The sequence below is a fragment of the Muscardinus avellanarius genome (genome assembly GCF_963383645.1).
Source record: "Muscardinus avellanarius genome assembly, chromosome: 12".
NCBI lineage: Eukaryota > Metazoa > Chordata > Mammalia > Rodentia > Gliridae > Muscardinus > Muscardinus avellanarius.
Window position 1 is genome coordinate 19,826,366 of NC_137798.1, and position 14,533 is coordinate 19,840,898.

The 14,533-nt window shown below is 43.0% G+C and overlaps 1 pseudogene across 1 annotated transcript; it reads left to right on the forward strand.

The window, feature by feature from the left end:
• Positions 1-360: 360 nt before the first annotated feature.
• Positions 361-9,734, forward strand: LOC308270893 (heat shock factor protein 5-like; annotated as a pseudogene). The gene is made up of 2 exons: positions 361-1,590; positions 9,601-9,734. The product of its transcript is annotated as a heat shock factor protein 5-like (transcript).
• Positions 9,735-14,533: the final 4,799 nt, after the last annotated feature.

Sequence of the window (14,533 nt, forward strand, 5' to 3'; positions counted from 1 at the left end):
ACATGAATGAGCCTGGAGACTTTACGCTAAATTAAGTAACCCAAATAGAAAAAGATAGCGGCTGCATCATTTCACTTTTTTTGGAATATAATGTAGAAATAAAATTTAGAATCAATAAATGGGAGGACACCAATTTGAAAAGCTCTGTGCTGCCAAAGGAAACCATGAAGAGTCTGAAGAGAGAGTCTACAAAAGGAGAGAAAATATTTACTAGCTACTTTTTCTATAAAGGAGTAGTATATATAGTATATAAAGAACTTAAAAACTTAACACAAAGCGTTGACCCAATAAAAAATGGGAAATTGGCGAAGGTGGTGGAGGGGATCTAGAACACACGCATGAAGGGGCCAGGCGGGGGCAATGGAGGAGGCGCCGCTCTCCACCCCCACCAATCCCAACAACTTCCTGGCCAAGCTGTGGCGGCTGGTGAACAGCCCTGCCAACGCTCGATCCGCTGGGACGGCCGCGGCCAGGGGCTGCTCACCGACCAGAGGCCGAGCTGCTCAGCCCGAGCTCTTGAGACCAACTTCACCCGCTTCATCCTCCAGCTCAACCCGTAGGGCTTCCGCAAGGTGGTGCTGGGCGGCCTGGGCCCGGGCGCCGGGCGGCGACCAGCAGCGGCGCGGGGGGGTGACCAGCAGCAGCTGCTCATGCACCTCAAGAGGCTCACCAGCGCCAACAAGGCCAAGCTGGCGGCGGGCCTGGAGGTGCCTTGCCGCCTGCCCCACCGCTTCTAGTGGCTCTTATCACCTCGGCCTCCGCCTCCACCTCCCCGCTGCAGCCCCAGGACCCGCCGCCTTTGCAGCCCGTGGGGCCCGCCCAAGCCGCAGGCTGTGCTGCAGTCCTTCTACCCACATGGACGCTCTAAGTAGTTGTGTCACGCCCTCTGCCTCTTCTGCACACTGCAACTACTTCCAGTCCTATCTTCTCTTTTCCCAGAATCTTCCAATGCAATCTTCCTATCCAGTTGAATTTCTGCCTTCTAATTGGCCTTGCAGTACTACTGATGGAAATAAAAAGACAGAAGTAAACCTAGAGGCAGTCTTTCAGATTGTAGATGAGTTGCATTCCTCCCCTAAACTGGAGATGGTAAAGGTGGAGCCTGTTGAGAATCAGTGCCCAACATCTCAATCTAACAGAGGCCAACATATCCTAGCAAATTCAAACAATAGCAGTCTAACATCCACAAGTCAGGCTAGCCAGCTGGAGGCACTTATTCCTGTAGGCTCAGATATTAAGTCTTTTGTGGTTGGAACAGAACAAGCAATTACCTGCTCTCTACCACAGTCACCTGAGTACATCTATACCATCCACACAGCTCAGCCTGTGGAAAATAGCACAGTGCAGAAACCTGTGGCCATCCAGCAAGCTCATGTCAAACTGAAGGAACAGCTAAGTCATAATACATCTTCATCCTCAGTAGTATTTGTGCAGGAAGGGCTACCATTCAACACACGAAAGGCAGATGCCAGTATAAAATGCCAGACCAATCCAGAGAATATCTTACCTTCAGAACAGATGGGATTCCTCATTTCAGAAATGGGGCCTGCTAGCAAGCCTAGAACTTCACACCCTGGAAATGACTGGCAGGTGGTGGCCACCCAGATTGTTCTCATGTATCCTCAGTGGAGGGCACTGTCCTGGAGGGACATGTAATGCTACTTGCAGACAACCACTGGGGGATGAAACTAACCTATGCCAAGGTTGGATGGAGGCCCTTATCACTTGTGAAACACCTGGCACATGTATAGGTGTAGAGCTCATGGTTCCCTGACCTGTGCAGAAAAGTTAGAGGTCAAACTTTCAAGGTGGAAAAACAACAGAAGAGCCGGTCCAAGTGATGGATGCAGTATAACTGGCAATTGATCAACGTTGTGCCCTTTGGAAAGAATGGCCCAAAGCCCCAAAGCCACATTTAAGCCCCATGTAATCTTGGAGTTTTCTAATAAAGCCAGTTCATCCATTCATCCATATAAAGACTATATATATATATATGTGACAGGCCCCGCCCATCAGCCAGTAAGTCCGAGAGCTAAGATGGCGCTGAGCGGAAGTTCCCCAGAGCGCTTAGGTGGTAAACAACTTTCAGGAAGTATGACGACAAGAGCATGAGATACACGGGAACACCGCATGCCATAGGGCAACAGCCAATGGACTGGCTGTGCCCATGAGTTGTACACGTGAACGGTCTGCTGATTGGCTGTTGGGCTCTATATAAGGGAAGGATTTCTGGGGAGAGCGGAAGAAGATCTACGGGAACTGTACAAGAAGCTGGGGTAATAAAACTGCTTGAGGAAGATCGTGTAAGAGTCGTCACTGCGACCGACAAGTGGTGGCCCGTACGGGGACCTTCGCTTTGATCAGAACCTCGGCAGTCCAGGGCAGCTGGCTGGTAAGTACTCCTTTGACTCCGAAAAGGGAGGAGGAGGCTCCGTTTACAGAGGGTTATTTTCCTCGATCAACAGGGGGCTCCATTAAGGAGGATATTTTTCAGTGTAAGCAAGTTAGAGAATCGGGCTGGTCCTGATTCGACAAGATGGGAAATAGTCCATCTCACCCATTGCATAAAGCATTGAAAGCTTTGTTGAAAAGTAGAGGCCTAAAGCTTAGGGACAAGACAATACAAGATTTTCTCGAACAAATAGATAGGGTAGCGCCATGGTTTACAGTATCAGGGAATCTTTCTTTAGCAAGCTGGGATAAATTGGGAAGAGACGTAGAACGCGCCGAAGAATAAGGTATTGTCACAGGAGGGACTCGGCCGCTTTGTCGGCTGATTCGTGCCTGTTTGGAAGAAAGGCGCTTTAGAAAATTTGTGCAGGAGGGCCAGGCAGCTTTAGACAGTGTAAAAGAGGAACGTTCAACTTCCTCTAAAGTGGCCAGTGAGGAGGATTCAGAGTCAGAGGGGGAGGATGGCTCTGAGGAGGAACTAGAGGCCATTTGCAAACAAATGAAAACTTTTGAACTGAGTAAAGAGGAAATTTCGCCTCCTCCGTATAACCCTTCTGCGCCCGGAGCGGGAGAAGGTGTCTCTTTTAGTAGTCAGATGTGGAGAGATGCGGGAATTTTTCTAGCAAATCAAGCTTTCCCAGTTTTCCAGCCGCAGGAGTGGGGAAATCGTTATCATGAGCCTTTGGACTTTAAAACAGTTAAGCATCTCGCAGAGTCAGTTCGCACATATGGGTCATCAGCTGCTTTCACTATAGCAATAATAGAGAGTTTACATCACTATGCTATGACCCCAGGAGACTGGCAAAATTTAGTTAGGGCCACCTTAAATCCTGGCCAATACTTGGATTGGAAAGCTTATTATATAGAATATGCCACTGAACAAGCTGCACGTAATCGAGCAGCAGGAAATCCAGCCTGGGATATAGACATGCTGATGGGCCAAGGACGATTTGCTAATCAACAGCTTGGGTATCCACAACAGGTATATGAACAAATCAACAGACTCGCTACCCAGGCCTGGAAGGCCCTCCCTAACAAAGGAGAGGTATCTGGTAACCTTACAAAGATTACTCAAGGATTTACTGAACCCTTTTCAGACTTCATTGCCCGTCTAGTAGAGGCTGCGGGAAGAATTTTTGGGGATCCTGACGCGGCCATGCCACTCATTAAACAATTGGTCTATGAGCAATGCACTAAAGAATGCAGACAGGCCATTACCCCTTACAAACATAAAGGCCTAGAGGTGTGGATGAAGGTGTGCAGGGAACTCGGAGGACCCTTAACCAATTCAGGACTTGCTGCAGCCATTATACAGGCCTCCGGACAACAAAGTAAAAATAGTACCAAAAATGGCAATTGTTTTTCCTGTGGAGCGACAGGACACTTAAAACGAGATTGTCCTAAGCGTAGGGCGTCCCAATCTCATCCTTCTCCTCCTGAGTATTGTCGTCGATGTAGAAAAGGAAGGCATCCTACCTCTGAGTGCCGTTTGGTTAAAGATATCGATGGCAACCCCTTGCCCTATAATGGAAAGCAATCATCAAATACTCAGACAAAAAACGGGAGGGCGGGCCCCCGTTCCCAGGGCCCACAAAAATATGGGAACCCTCAGGTGTACGGGGCCATGGAGACACAGCCACCTCAGTGGCCCAATCTACAGCCTCCGGGACAGTCCGGCGAGCCACTCCAGGTTCGGCAGGATTGGACCTCTGTGCCACCTCCAGGCTGGTATTAACGCCACAAATGGGAGTTCAAATTATTGAAACAGATTTTCAAGGTCCTTTGCCACCTAACTCTGTTGGCTTACTTTTTGGAAGGTCTTCCTCTACCATGAAAGGACTTGTAGTCCATCCGGGGATTATAGATGAGGATTATACTGGAATTATCAAAGTGATGGTTTCAGTGCCCCGGGGTATCGTTGCCATTTCCCCTGGGGATAGAGTGGCACAGTTACTTTTGCTTCCCAGTCTACATGGTATGTTTCCTTCAGCAAAGGGACGACGCGGTAGTGGTGGGTTCGGTTCTTCAGGAAATGAGTTAATATCTCTTGCCTTTGATATGGGAACTCGTCCCTTGATAACCTTGGACGTGGAAGGCAAGCAAATCCTAGGACTTTTAGATACTGGGGCAGATAAAAGTGTCATCGCCCGTAAAGACTGGTCATCTTCATGGCCCACTCAAAAGGCTGCCGGAGAACTTAGAGGTTTGGGTTATGCTAAAACCCCTGACCTCAGTGCTAGGGCTCTACATTGGAAAGATCAGGAGGGACATAAGGGGCAGTTTGAACCCTATGTGCTGGAGCTGCCTGTTTCCCTCTGGGGAAGAGACTTATTAGTGGACATGGGATATTCCTTACAAAATACATCTTATTTCCCCCAAGCCCATAATATTCTCCTTCGCCAGGGCTACCACCCTTCCTACGGGCTGGGAAAACACCTCCAGGGACGTAAAAGCCCAATTCCTGCTAAAGAAAAGAGTGATCGCGGGGGACTGGGTTTTGTGCAGTAGCCACTGAGGAGGCAATTCCCATTACCTGGAAGACGGGAGATCCAGTATGGGTTCCTCAGTGGCCTCTCTCCTGTGAAAAGCTTGAAGCAACAAGGAAATTAGTACAAGAACAATTACAGTTAGGCCATATCCGGCCATCCACCTCTCCTTGGAATATCCCGATTTTTGTGATAAAGAAAAAATCTGGAAAATGGAGGTTATTACACGACCTCCGAGCCATAAATAGCCAAATGCAGATTATGGGGCCAGTTCAACGAGGGCTTCCACTCCTCTCTGCTATCCCGAAGGAGTGGCCACTTATCAGCATAGACATAAAAGATTGTTTTTTCTCCATCCCTTTAAATCCTGCGGATACTCCTCGTTTTGCTTTTACTGTTCCCTCTATTAATCAAGAGGAAATTGACAGTAGATATGAATGGGTGGTCCTCCCACAAGGAATGGCCAATAGCCCTACCCTCTGTCAATTATATGTAAATAGTGCTCTTGAGCCCATAAAAACCAAATTTCCAGAAATTCGGTGTATTCATTATATGGATGACATTTTGTTGACCACAAAAAATCCCTCCATACTTGAGGAGGCTTATTGTCACCTTGTAAAGATTTTGGAAACTCATCAATTATTCATCGCCTCAGAAAAGGTACAAAGAGGAGAAAATATACACTTTCTTGGCAACATTGTTCTCCCCCATGCAGTCCTGCCCCAAAAATTAATCATCTGCACTGATCAATTAAAAACCCTCAATGATTTCCAAAAACTGTTGGGAGACATTAATTGGGTTCGACCCTTTTTACAAATTCCTAACCATGCCTTGAAACCTTTATATAATCTACTCGTAGGCAATCCTCAATTAGATTCTCCTCGCGTCCTTACCGATGAGGCCCGCAATGCGTTACAATTAGTAGAACAAGCACTTACGAAAGCGTCTCTCCATCGCGTGACCCCTGGACAGCCATTATGGGCTTGTATCCTGGCCACTGAAAAACAGCCTACTAGTGCTCTTTGGCAACAAGGACCCCTTCTTTGGATTCACCCCAAAGTCTCCCCTCAAAAGGTAGTTGAATATTATCCCACCAGTGTAGCAAACCTTGCCCTTAAAGCCATTCAGCAGTGCATCCAACATTTTGGCAGAACGCCTGATAAGTTGGTGGTACCGTACACTGCTCTGCAAGTACAAACGTTGGTAGCCACTATTGATGATTGGGCTATACTTACGTGCTCTTTCAGTGGTGAAATAGACAAACATCTTCCCAAAGATCCATTGTTACATTTTGTTCTGGAACATCCTCTCATTTTCCCATTGGTCACTAAAAACAAACCTGTGGCTAATGCAATTAACATTTTTACTGATGGATCCAAAACTGGTGTGGGGGCCTACCTAATAGAGGGAAGCAATCCTGTTGTCATCCAATATTCACATACCTCTCCACAAATGGTTGAATTAAATATTGTTTTAGAAATTTTTAAGAGAGTTTCTTCTCCTTTCAATTTATTATCAGATTCACAATATGTGGTTAATCTGGTTAGATCGCTTGAATGCGCGGGTCAACTCTCTTTACACACTCCTATTCATTCTATGGCTAGCCAAATCCAGATTTATATACATTTAAGAAAGACACCATTCTTTATCCAGCACGTTAGGGCACATACTGGATTACCTGGCCCTATTACATATGGAAATGATCTAGTAGATAAACTCACCAAGATACATATGATTTTTTCTCTTACTCAAATACAACAGGCACAGGCATTTCACCGTCAATATCATGTAAATTCTAAAACATTACAACAGCGATTTAAAATCCCTCGACATCAGGCTCGGGAAATTGTAAAAACCTGTAATGCCTGTGCCCCTTTTTTACACCCCCCACATGTGGGCATTTGCCCACGAGGCTTGCTCCCTCTACATCTCTGGCAAATGGATGTAACTCACATATCTGAATTTGGAAAATTGAAATATATCCATGTTTCCATAGATACCGTCTCTGGAATTATTCATGCGTCTGCTCATGCCGGGGAAAAGGCACATGACGTTGTCAATCATTGCCTTGAGGCCTGGGCAGCATGGAATATGCCTAAAGAAATAAAAACTGATAATGGCCCGGCTTATACTTCCCAAAAATTCACATCCTTTTGTTCACAGATGGGAATAACTCTAAAGCATGGCCTTCCGTACAACCCTCAGGGACAGGGTATTGTGGAACGCACCCATCGTACTCTTAAAGAATGCTTGATAAAACAAAAAGAGGGAATTGGAACCAATATGAAACCGAAGCAGCGCCTATCCTTAGCCCTTTTTACTTTGAATTTTTTGCAATTAGATGTCAATGGCAAGACTGCTGCCGATCGTCATTTTGCCCCCTCGGGTACGAGCCAGGGTTTCGTGCGATGGAAGGATGCCCTCACAGGGCAATGGAGGGGACCTGACCCAGTGCTCACATGGGCCAGAGGCTCTGTTTGTGTGTTTCCACAGGACGGCGCTGATCCTGTTTGGGTTCCAGAGCAGCTGACTCGTCTGGTGAAACAAAAGGATGATGAGCCATCGACTGATTCTTCTGGGGACCATGATACTGTGGATTCCAAGGATAGGAAGTGATCCACAATGGGGGCTTCTGACTGCTTTTCTTTTTCCATTGCCTTTGAGTCATTCTGCTCAAGTTTTTCCCCGCTTATTTACCACCTAAGCGCTCTCTTGATCGCTTTTCCTTGATTCATAATCGTTCCCTGCTTGATGTTGGTCCCCCTCCTTGCATTAGCTTGTATAATTAAACTGCTGCTTGGCTATCTAGACCGAATGTTACCAATGGTATGGCTAATTCTACCTCCTTTTGGATAAAAGGCTTTTGGCCCATTAATTTTTCTAACAAAATAAATTCTACCCGTCTTAGACCGCCAAGGCAGCCATATTGGGCCCCTCGCTGCCAAGGCTCTCGTTTTGACAAAACAATCTCTCCACCCTGAACTGGATGCCAATCTAGGCTTACACAGTGGACTACTAATCTTTTTACCTTTTCCCCTAAAATTGGCACAGGAGCAAATTCTACTTTTGCAGGTTATAATTTTACTTATCAGAGCCCGACCATGGCCTTTCATTCTAACCCATTTGATCTGTGGCTTCTTTGTGGGATAAATGGCAGTTGCACGGATTTAGCTCCCCTTGTCATGATTAATGGTGGTTCCCTGGGCCATACTAAAATAATATGGAACACTTCTGAGACGTTTGAGGATCACGCTTCCTTTAATCGCTCAGGCCTAAATATTACATTTGGTCCCACTCTAGTGTGTCTTGTTTCACCTTTCCTGTTTCTTATGTCTAATGGTACATTGCAAAATGATACCTTGTCTTGTTCCAATACTACTTGTTTATAATGATATTAAATCAAAGAGTTGATTTAATACAAGAACAAATTGATGTGCTATGGCGGTTGGCACAGCTTGGCTGTGAGTGGCATTCCACGGCTCTGTGTCTAACCGGAATTCCCTATGATAACGCGTCTATTGCCGCTAATCTTTCTCACGAGCTTTCTGCATATCTTACAGGTAACTGGTCATCGAAATTTGACAATTTGACAAAACAGTTGTGGTTGGAGATCATCAAAACCAATACTACTCGAGTTGACCCGGTGATGGCCCGCACCTTGATGTCCTGGATCCAACAAGCAGCTCGTCATTTAAAAGAGTGGGCTGGACTGGGTGCTCTTGGTCTCTGTCTGGTCTTACTGTGTATCTTATGTCTCTACTGTCTTAGAAAACTAATCCGTCAGCGCGCTACAGATCAAGTGCTCATAGCTCAGGCATTTGCAGCCATGGAGTTGGGACAATCCCCTCAAATATGGCTTGCGGCGATGGGAAAGTCTTAATGACAGGATGCCAGCCAGGACTGCACTCGGGACCCCGGGAGGGTGCATCCCGAGGAGGGCATGCTCAACTGCATACGGGTTGCCACTGATTCTTGTCCCGTCCCTGGCAAAAGGTGGTAGGCCTAGAAGCCCCTTCCAAACATACAGGGGTTGAGTCCTCTGTCCTCTCCTGTCTGAAAAAACAAAAAGGGGGGAACTGTGACGGGCCCCGCCCATCAGCCAGTAAGTCCGAGAGCTAAGATGGCGCTGAGCGGAAGTTCCCCAGAGCGCTTAGGTGGTAAACAACTTTCAGGAAGTATGACGACAAGAGCATGAGATACACGGGAACACCGCATGCCATAGGGCAACAGCCAATGGACTGGCTGTGCCCATGAGTTGTACACGTGAACGGTCTGCTGATTGGCTGTTGGGCTCTATATAAGGGAAGGATTTCTGGGGAGAGCGGAAGAAGATCTACGGGAACTGTACAAGAAGCTGGGGTAATAAAACTGCTTGAGGAAGATCGTGTAAGAGTCGTCACTGCGACCGACATATATATATAGTTGGAAAAATTTAATGATCACTCACCAAAGTCCACAGGAGACTTGACTGGTACCAAGCACCAACTGTGCCACTGCTCCTGTTACCACATCCTCAGGCAGAGCGTCCCATGTTCCTTCTCTACCCCATCGCGGGAGAGGCAGGCCTCGCAGAGCTTGGCTTTCATGGTGACACCTCAGGTTCTCGCGGAAGGCTTCCTGTCAGAAGCAGCTTCCCTGTCAAACAGACCTGGCGGCCATGCAGGTTTATCCACTCCAGCCACATACAGAGAGCGAAGAAGCAGCTCACAACAAGGAAAGTCCCCTGATCTTCATCTGCTGGTGGACGTGGCCTGCAAGCAGGAGCACTTTCCAAAGGAGGAAGAACTAAAAGACTGAGGATGGATGAGAAATGTGACATTATGCACTAGCTGTAGCTGGAGGCAGACTAGCCTTGCACATGACACACTGTTGGGATTTTTTTCAGTTCTGTTAAGGAAAAAAAAGTATTTTTTGTAAATTGAGAATTTTGTTAATTGAAAATTGGGAGTTTGGTATTTACCACAGCTGTTCAGATTATTTACCTTGACAAACTGCTAAACATCTAGCAGCCATGTTTTTTTGCTGCCCAGATCCCTTTCAAATGAAAATTTCTGGCCTTCTGTTACAGTCAAGAAGCATTTAGAAGCTGCTGCATCTAAGGCACTGGAGCCTAATGTGTGTGCTGAGATATCTTGCCATTCTTGGACTGCAGTCAGCACCACTCCAGCGGGAGTTCAGTCTATCTGTTCCAAGTCACAGTGTGATTCTTTTAGAGAAGATTGTGTGAGAAACAAACACCTGTGAGGTCACCAGGATCATGGGTCTAAATGGGTCAGGAATTCCAGGGAGGAAACTCTGGGAAAGAGCTAATTTTCTAAGTGATTAACCAGGAAATTCTCTTACTTCCAGCATTCTGTTTCAAGAGCAAGGCATCCGCACTTGGACCATCCATCATACTTAACAGCCCCTGATTCTTTTACATTGATGAGAGCATTTTTCTATTTTCATATCCTTCTTTAATTTTAATGATACATTGTCATAAATAGTAAGAATGTTTTGTTAATATCACTTACTTAAATGTCTTCTAAAGAAAAATATTTAACTTGTTTAATTATATTCATAAATGCTGGTAGAGTTAAAGGTTTTAAAGCTTTATATTTTTATTAATATTGCAGGATAGAAGGATAAAGGATGCACGTGTAATACTTTTACTTTGAAGGGGGATGTATAATAGGTGAACACAAACATTAAGAGATTTAACACAGTGTTTCCTTTAGATTTTTACATTCAAGAAGTACAAATCCTCATATATAAGGTATTGTGTGCATTTTTGGGAAAACTGATTAGTTGTCATTTAGCAGAAGCTATGCTCTGATATTTTTTAATAGTATCTGGTTTAAGATTCTGAGAGAATTTTGGATACTGGGATGGAAAAATATCATTTTTTCTTATGCCCCCTGTAGGAGTCTAAATGTGAGTGGTGGGATTGTGGGACTGCTTTTAAGGAGAGGAGGGTATCTAGGATGTCCAGTTTCTGTGGTTGCTCCTTTTCTTACCCATCCAATGACAGCAAGAACCTTCCCGACTTAAAATCTTTTAAAGTGACTAGAACTTTCTTATTGTATTCTGCCTTAGTTCTCTTATTAAGCACTGCAAAAACACCAGGAAAGCCTAGTATGAAACTAATGAAAAAGAAAAGGCGCTTAGTGGTGAGACAGAGTCATGGCAGACATGGCAGCTCATTTCTTGTGTTGCTTTGTGCCTCTCTAGTGATGTCAAGCCCTTGAAGTGCTACAGAGGTCCAGCTCTTTTGGAAAAGGATAAAGCTCAGTTTTGGTCTGGAGTGACTCAGTTTAGATATGAAAGGTTCTGAAAAGTGACTTGTCTGGTTCATCTGATTAGACTAACTGATGCTCATATAATGGGCATTTATTCATCTTTTTTGGCAAGGCTTAAAAGATGAGCAAATTATCAAGACATGTATGTGTTTTGGCCAGGCTGTGTATGTTGGCAGAATACATGAGGAAGAGACCCAATTTCTTAGTGAAGAAATGTTGCCTTTTCCCTGTCAGATTGAAGAGCTGGTAAACTGGGTGGGTAATATTCCTTCCCTTCAGCATGCCTTTCTTTGCTTTATATTTGTTGAAAGAGATAATATCTTTTGAGGAACATGTGTCAAGCAGGAACCTTGGCATAGATTTAGTTTCAGTGGTTTTAAGGCTTAATTAACGAAATGCCTGATCAGTTTTCCAAACTTTTTATGTGAATACAACAGACCAAGGAGCTGGGTCTCCTGCTATGCCCACATGCCTGTACTTATCAAATAAAGCTCTCACCAAGGACTTGGGAAAAATGGCAAGAGGTAGAATGAAATCTTCATGTGAATTAGCCAGTCGGTCTGACACATACCAAGGCTACTGACAACACCTCAGTATTTCAGCACCTTAAGCACCAATAAATTTCAGTCAACAGTAAAGTGTGTGTTCCAACTACAAAAAAAAAAAAGGAAAATTGAAATGACTGACTAGAAAATTATCAAAAGAAGAAATACAAGTGGCCAATAAATATGTTATAAAGTGGACTTAATACAAGACAAAGAGAAAAGAGAGAAAAAAGAAAAGGGATGGAGAGAAGAGAGTAGATATGTACAAGCGAAGAAGTTTGGGAGAGGGGTTGGGAAGAGAGTAAACAAATAAGCATACATACGCACACACACAAAAAAACAAGAAACAAATACTGAAACAACAAAATAATGTGTGTGTGTGTGTTTATTTTACTTTAAAGAATTTACTTAATAAATTGTGAAAGCCAACAAGTACAAATGTGGCAGGCTAGAAATACAGAAGAGAATTGCCATTATGCTTCATATGTGATTTCCAAAGATGGTCTCGAGACAGGATTCCCTCTTTTCTTACCTTCAGCACTTTAATTGGCTGAATAAAAAGAGGCTTACTCACACTATAGAGGGTCATCTCTTTTACTCAAAGTTTATTTCTTTATTTTTATTTTAAAATTTTTTATTGGTGCATTATATTCATATGTCACATTAGGGTAAAAAACTTGTGTGTACATAAATGTACACATCAACCATTTAGCCCCTACTAAATACCACCCCATTCCCTCCCCATCCCTCCTTCCCTTGCTGGGCTTAGTGGTTGACTTCGATATGTTTTTTTATTTATTTATTTTTATTTATTTTATTTATTTTTTAAAAATTTTTTATTGGTACACTGTATTCATACATCATAGTGGGATACAAAAAAACTTTTGTAGACATACATGCACACATCACCCAGTCAGCCCCCACCCGATCCCCACCCCATTCCCTCCCCATCCCTCCTTCCCATGCTTGGCTTAGTGGTTGACATCTAGTATTATAGCAATTTATCCAAAATTAAAAATGATAATCTCACATAACAGTTTCATTTGTCTGATACCAAGCTTTTGATAACTTAAAGAGAACATTTCAATATTTCTTTTTGCTTTCTTTCTTAACAGAGAATATTTTTTCTTTTTTTGATGAAACTATCATATGTTTATATATTAATTTTTCAGAAAAAATATATCCTGATATGGAATATGGACTCTAGATACCCAAAACTATCTCGAAAAAGAACAAAGCTAGAAGATATATATTTTCTGATTTCAAACCATATAAAGCTACAATAATTGAAACAGTGTAGTACTGTTATAAAGGCAGATATATAAACCATTGGAGTTAAATAAAAGCCTAGAGATACATTCTTCCATATGTTGTCAAGTTATTTTTGACAAGGTTTCCACAAACATTTGGTGGAGGAAACAATAATCTTTTAACTAAATATTGTTGAAAAATAATAATTACATGGAAAAGAATAAAATTGGACCCTTACCTAACACCATATACAAATATTAACTCAAAATAGATAAAAGACCAAAATATAAATCTTAAGACTATAAACTTTTAGAAGAAAATCTGGGTCATAAAACCTCACAACATTGAGATCGGCAGTGATTTCTTGGATATGATTTCAATGGCACAGGCAACAGAAGGGTATAAAAACTCCCTAAAAATTAAATATTGTATATCCAAAGACAATGTAAACAGAGTTAAAAGTTACTGATAGAATGGGATAAAATATTTCCAAATGCTATATCTGAAGGTATATTAATATTCCAACTAGAAATCCTAAAAATTAACAACAATAAAGGCAAACAATACCATTTAGAGATAGGTATAGGACTAACATAAATAACGAATCTCTACAGATAACTAATCTTAGTTGTCTGTTGGATGGAAAGTCTTGTTTCTCTGGTTCTGGTGTGTGTTACCTATTTCTTTTTTGTAGTTAATCTCTTTGAGTATTTTCTCTAGTGCTGGTTTTGAAGACATAAATTCCTTCAGTTTCTATTTGTCATGGAAGCTTCTAATTTCTCCATCTAATTTGATAGAAAGTTTTGCTGGACAGAAAATTTTTGGCTGGAAGTTGTTTTCTTTCAGAGTTTGGAATATGTTACTCCAAGCCCTTCTGGCTTTCATGACTTGGTTTGGGAAGTCTGGATTGATTCTAATCAGTTTTCCTCTGAATGTCACTTGGCCCTTTGTTTTTGTTGCCTTTAAGATTCTCTGCTTGGCTTCCACATTGGTCATTTTGACAATTATGTGGCGTGGGGATCCTCTTCTCCGATCCTGTCGAAAGGAAGTTCTATAAGTTTCCTGGATCTGTGTATTGACCTCTTGCTCTATGTTTGGAAAATTTTCTGCTATTACTTCCTTGAAGAGATTGTTGATCCCTTTGGTTTCCCCTTCTTTTCCCTCCTCTATTCCAATTATTCTTAGGTTAGCTCTCTTAAAATGGGCTCATATTTCTTCAATGTCAGATTCCTGCTGTTGGATATTTTTTTCTAGATTAGAAACTATGCGTTCATATTTGGATTGCTCATCTTCTACGAGTGAGATTCTATTCTCCATGTGGTCTTATTGGTTGTTTGTACTTTGAATTGAAGCCTTTACTTCATTAATTGCATCCTTTATCTCATTTTGGCTCTCTTTGAATTCTTTTCGAAACACCTTTATTATTTCTACAGTTATTTTCCTGATTTGATCTTCTAGAAATCTCTGAATTTCTTTTTTATCGGGTTTTGATGTTGTGGGGTTGTGGGCATTCATTGCTCCA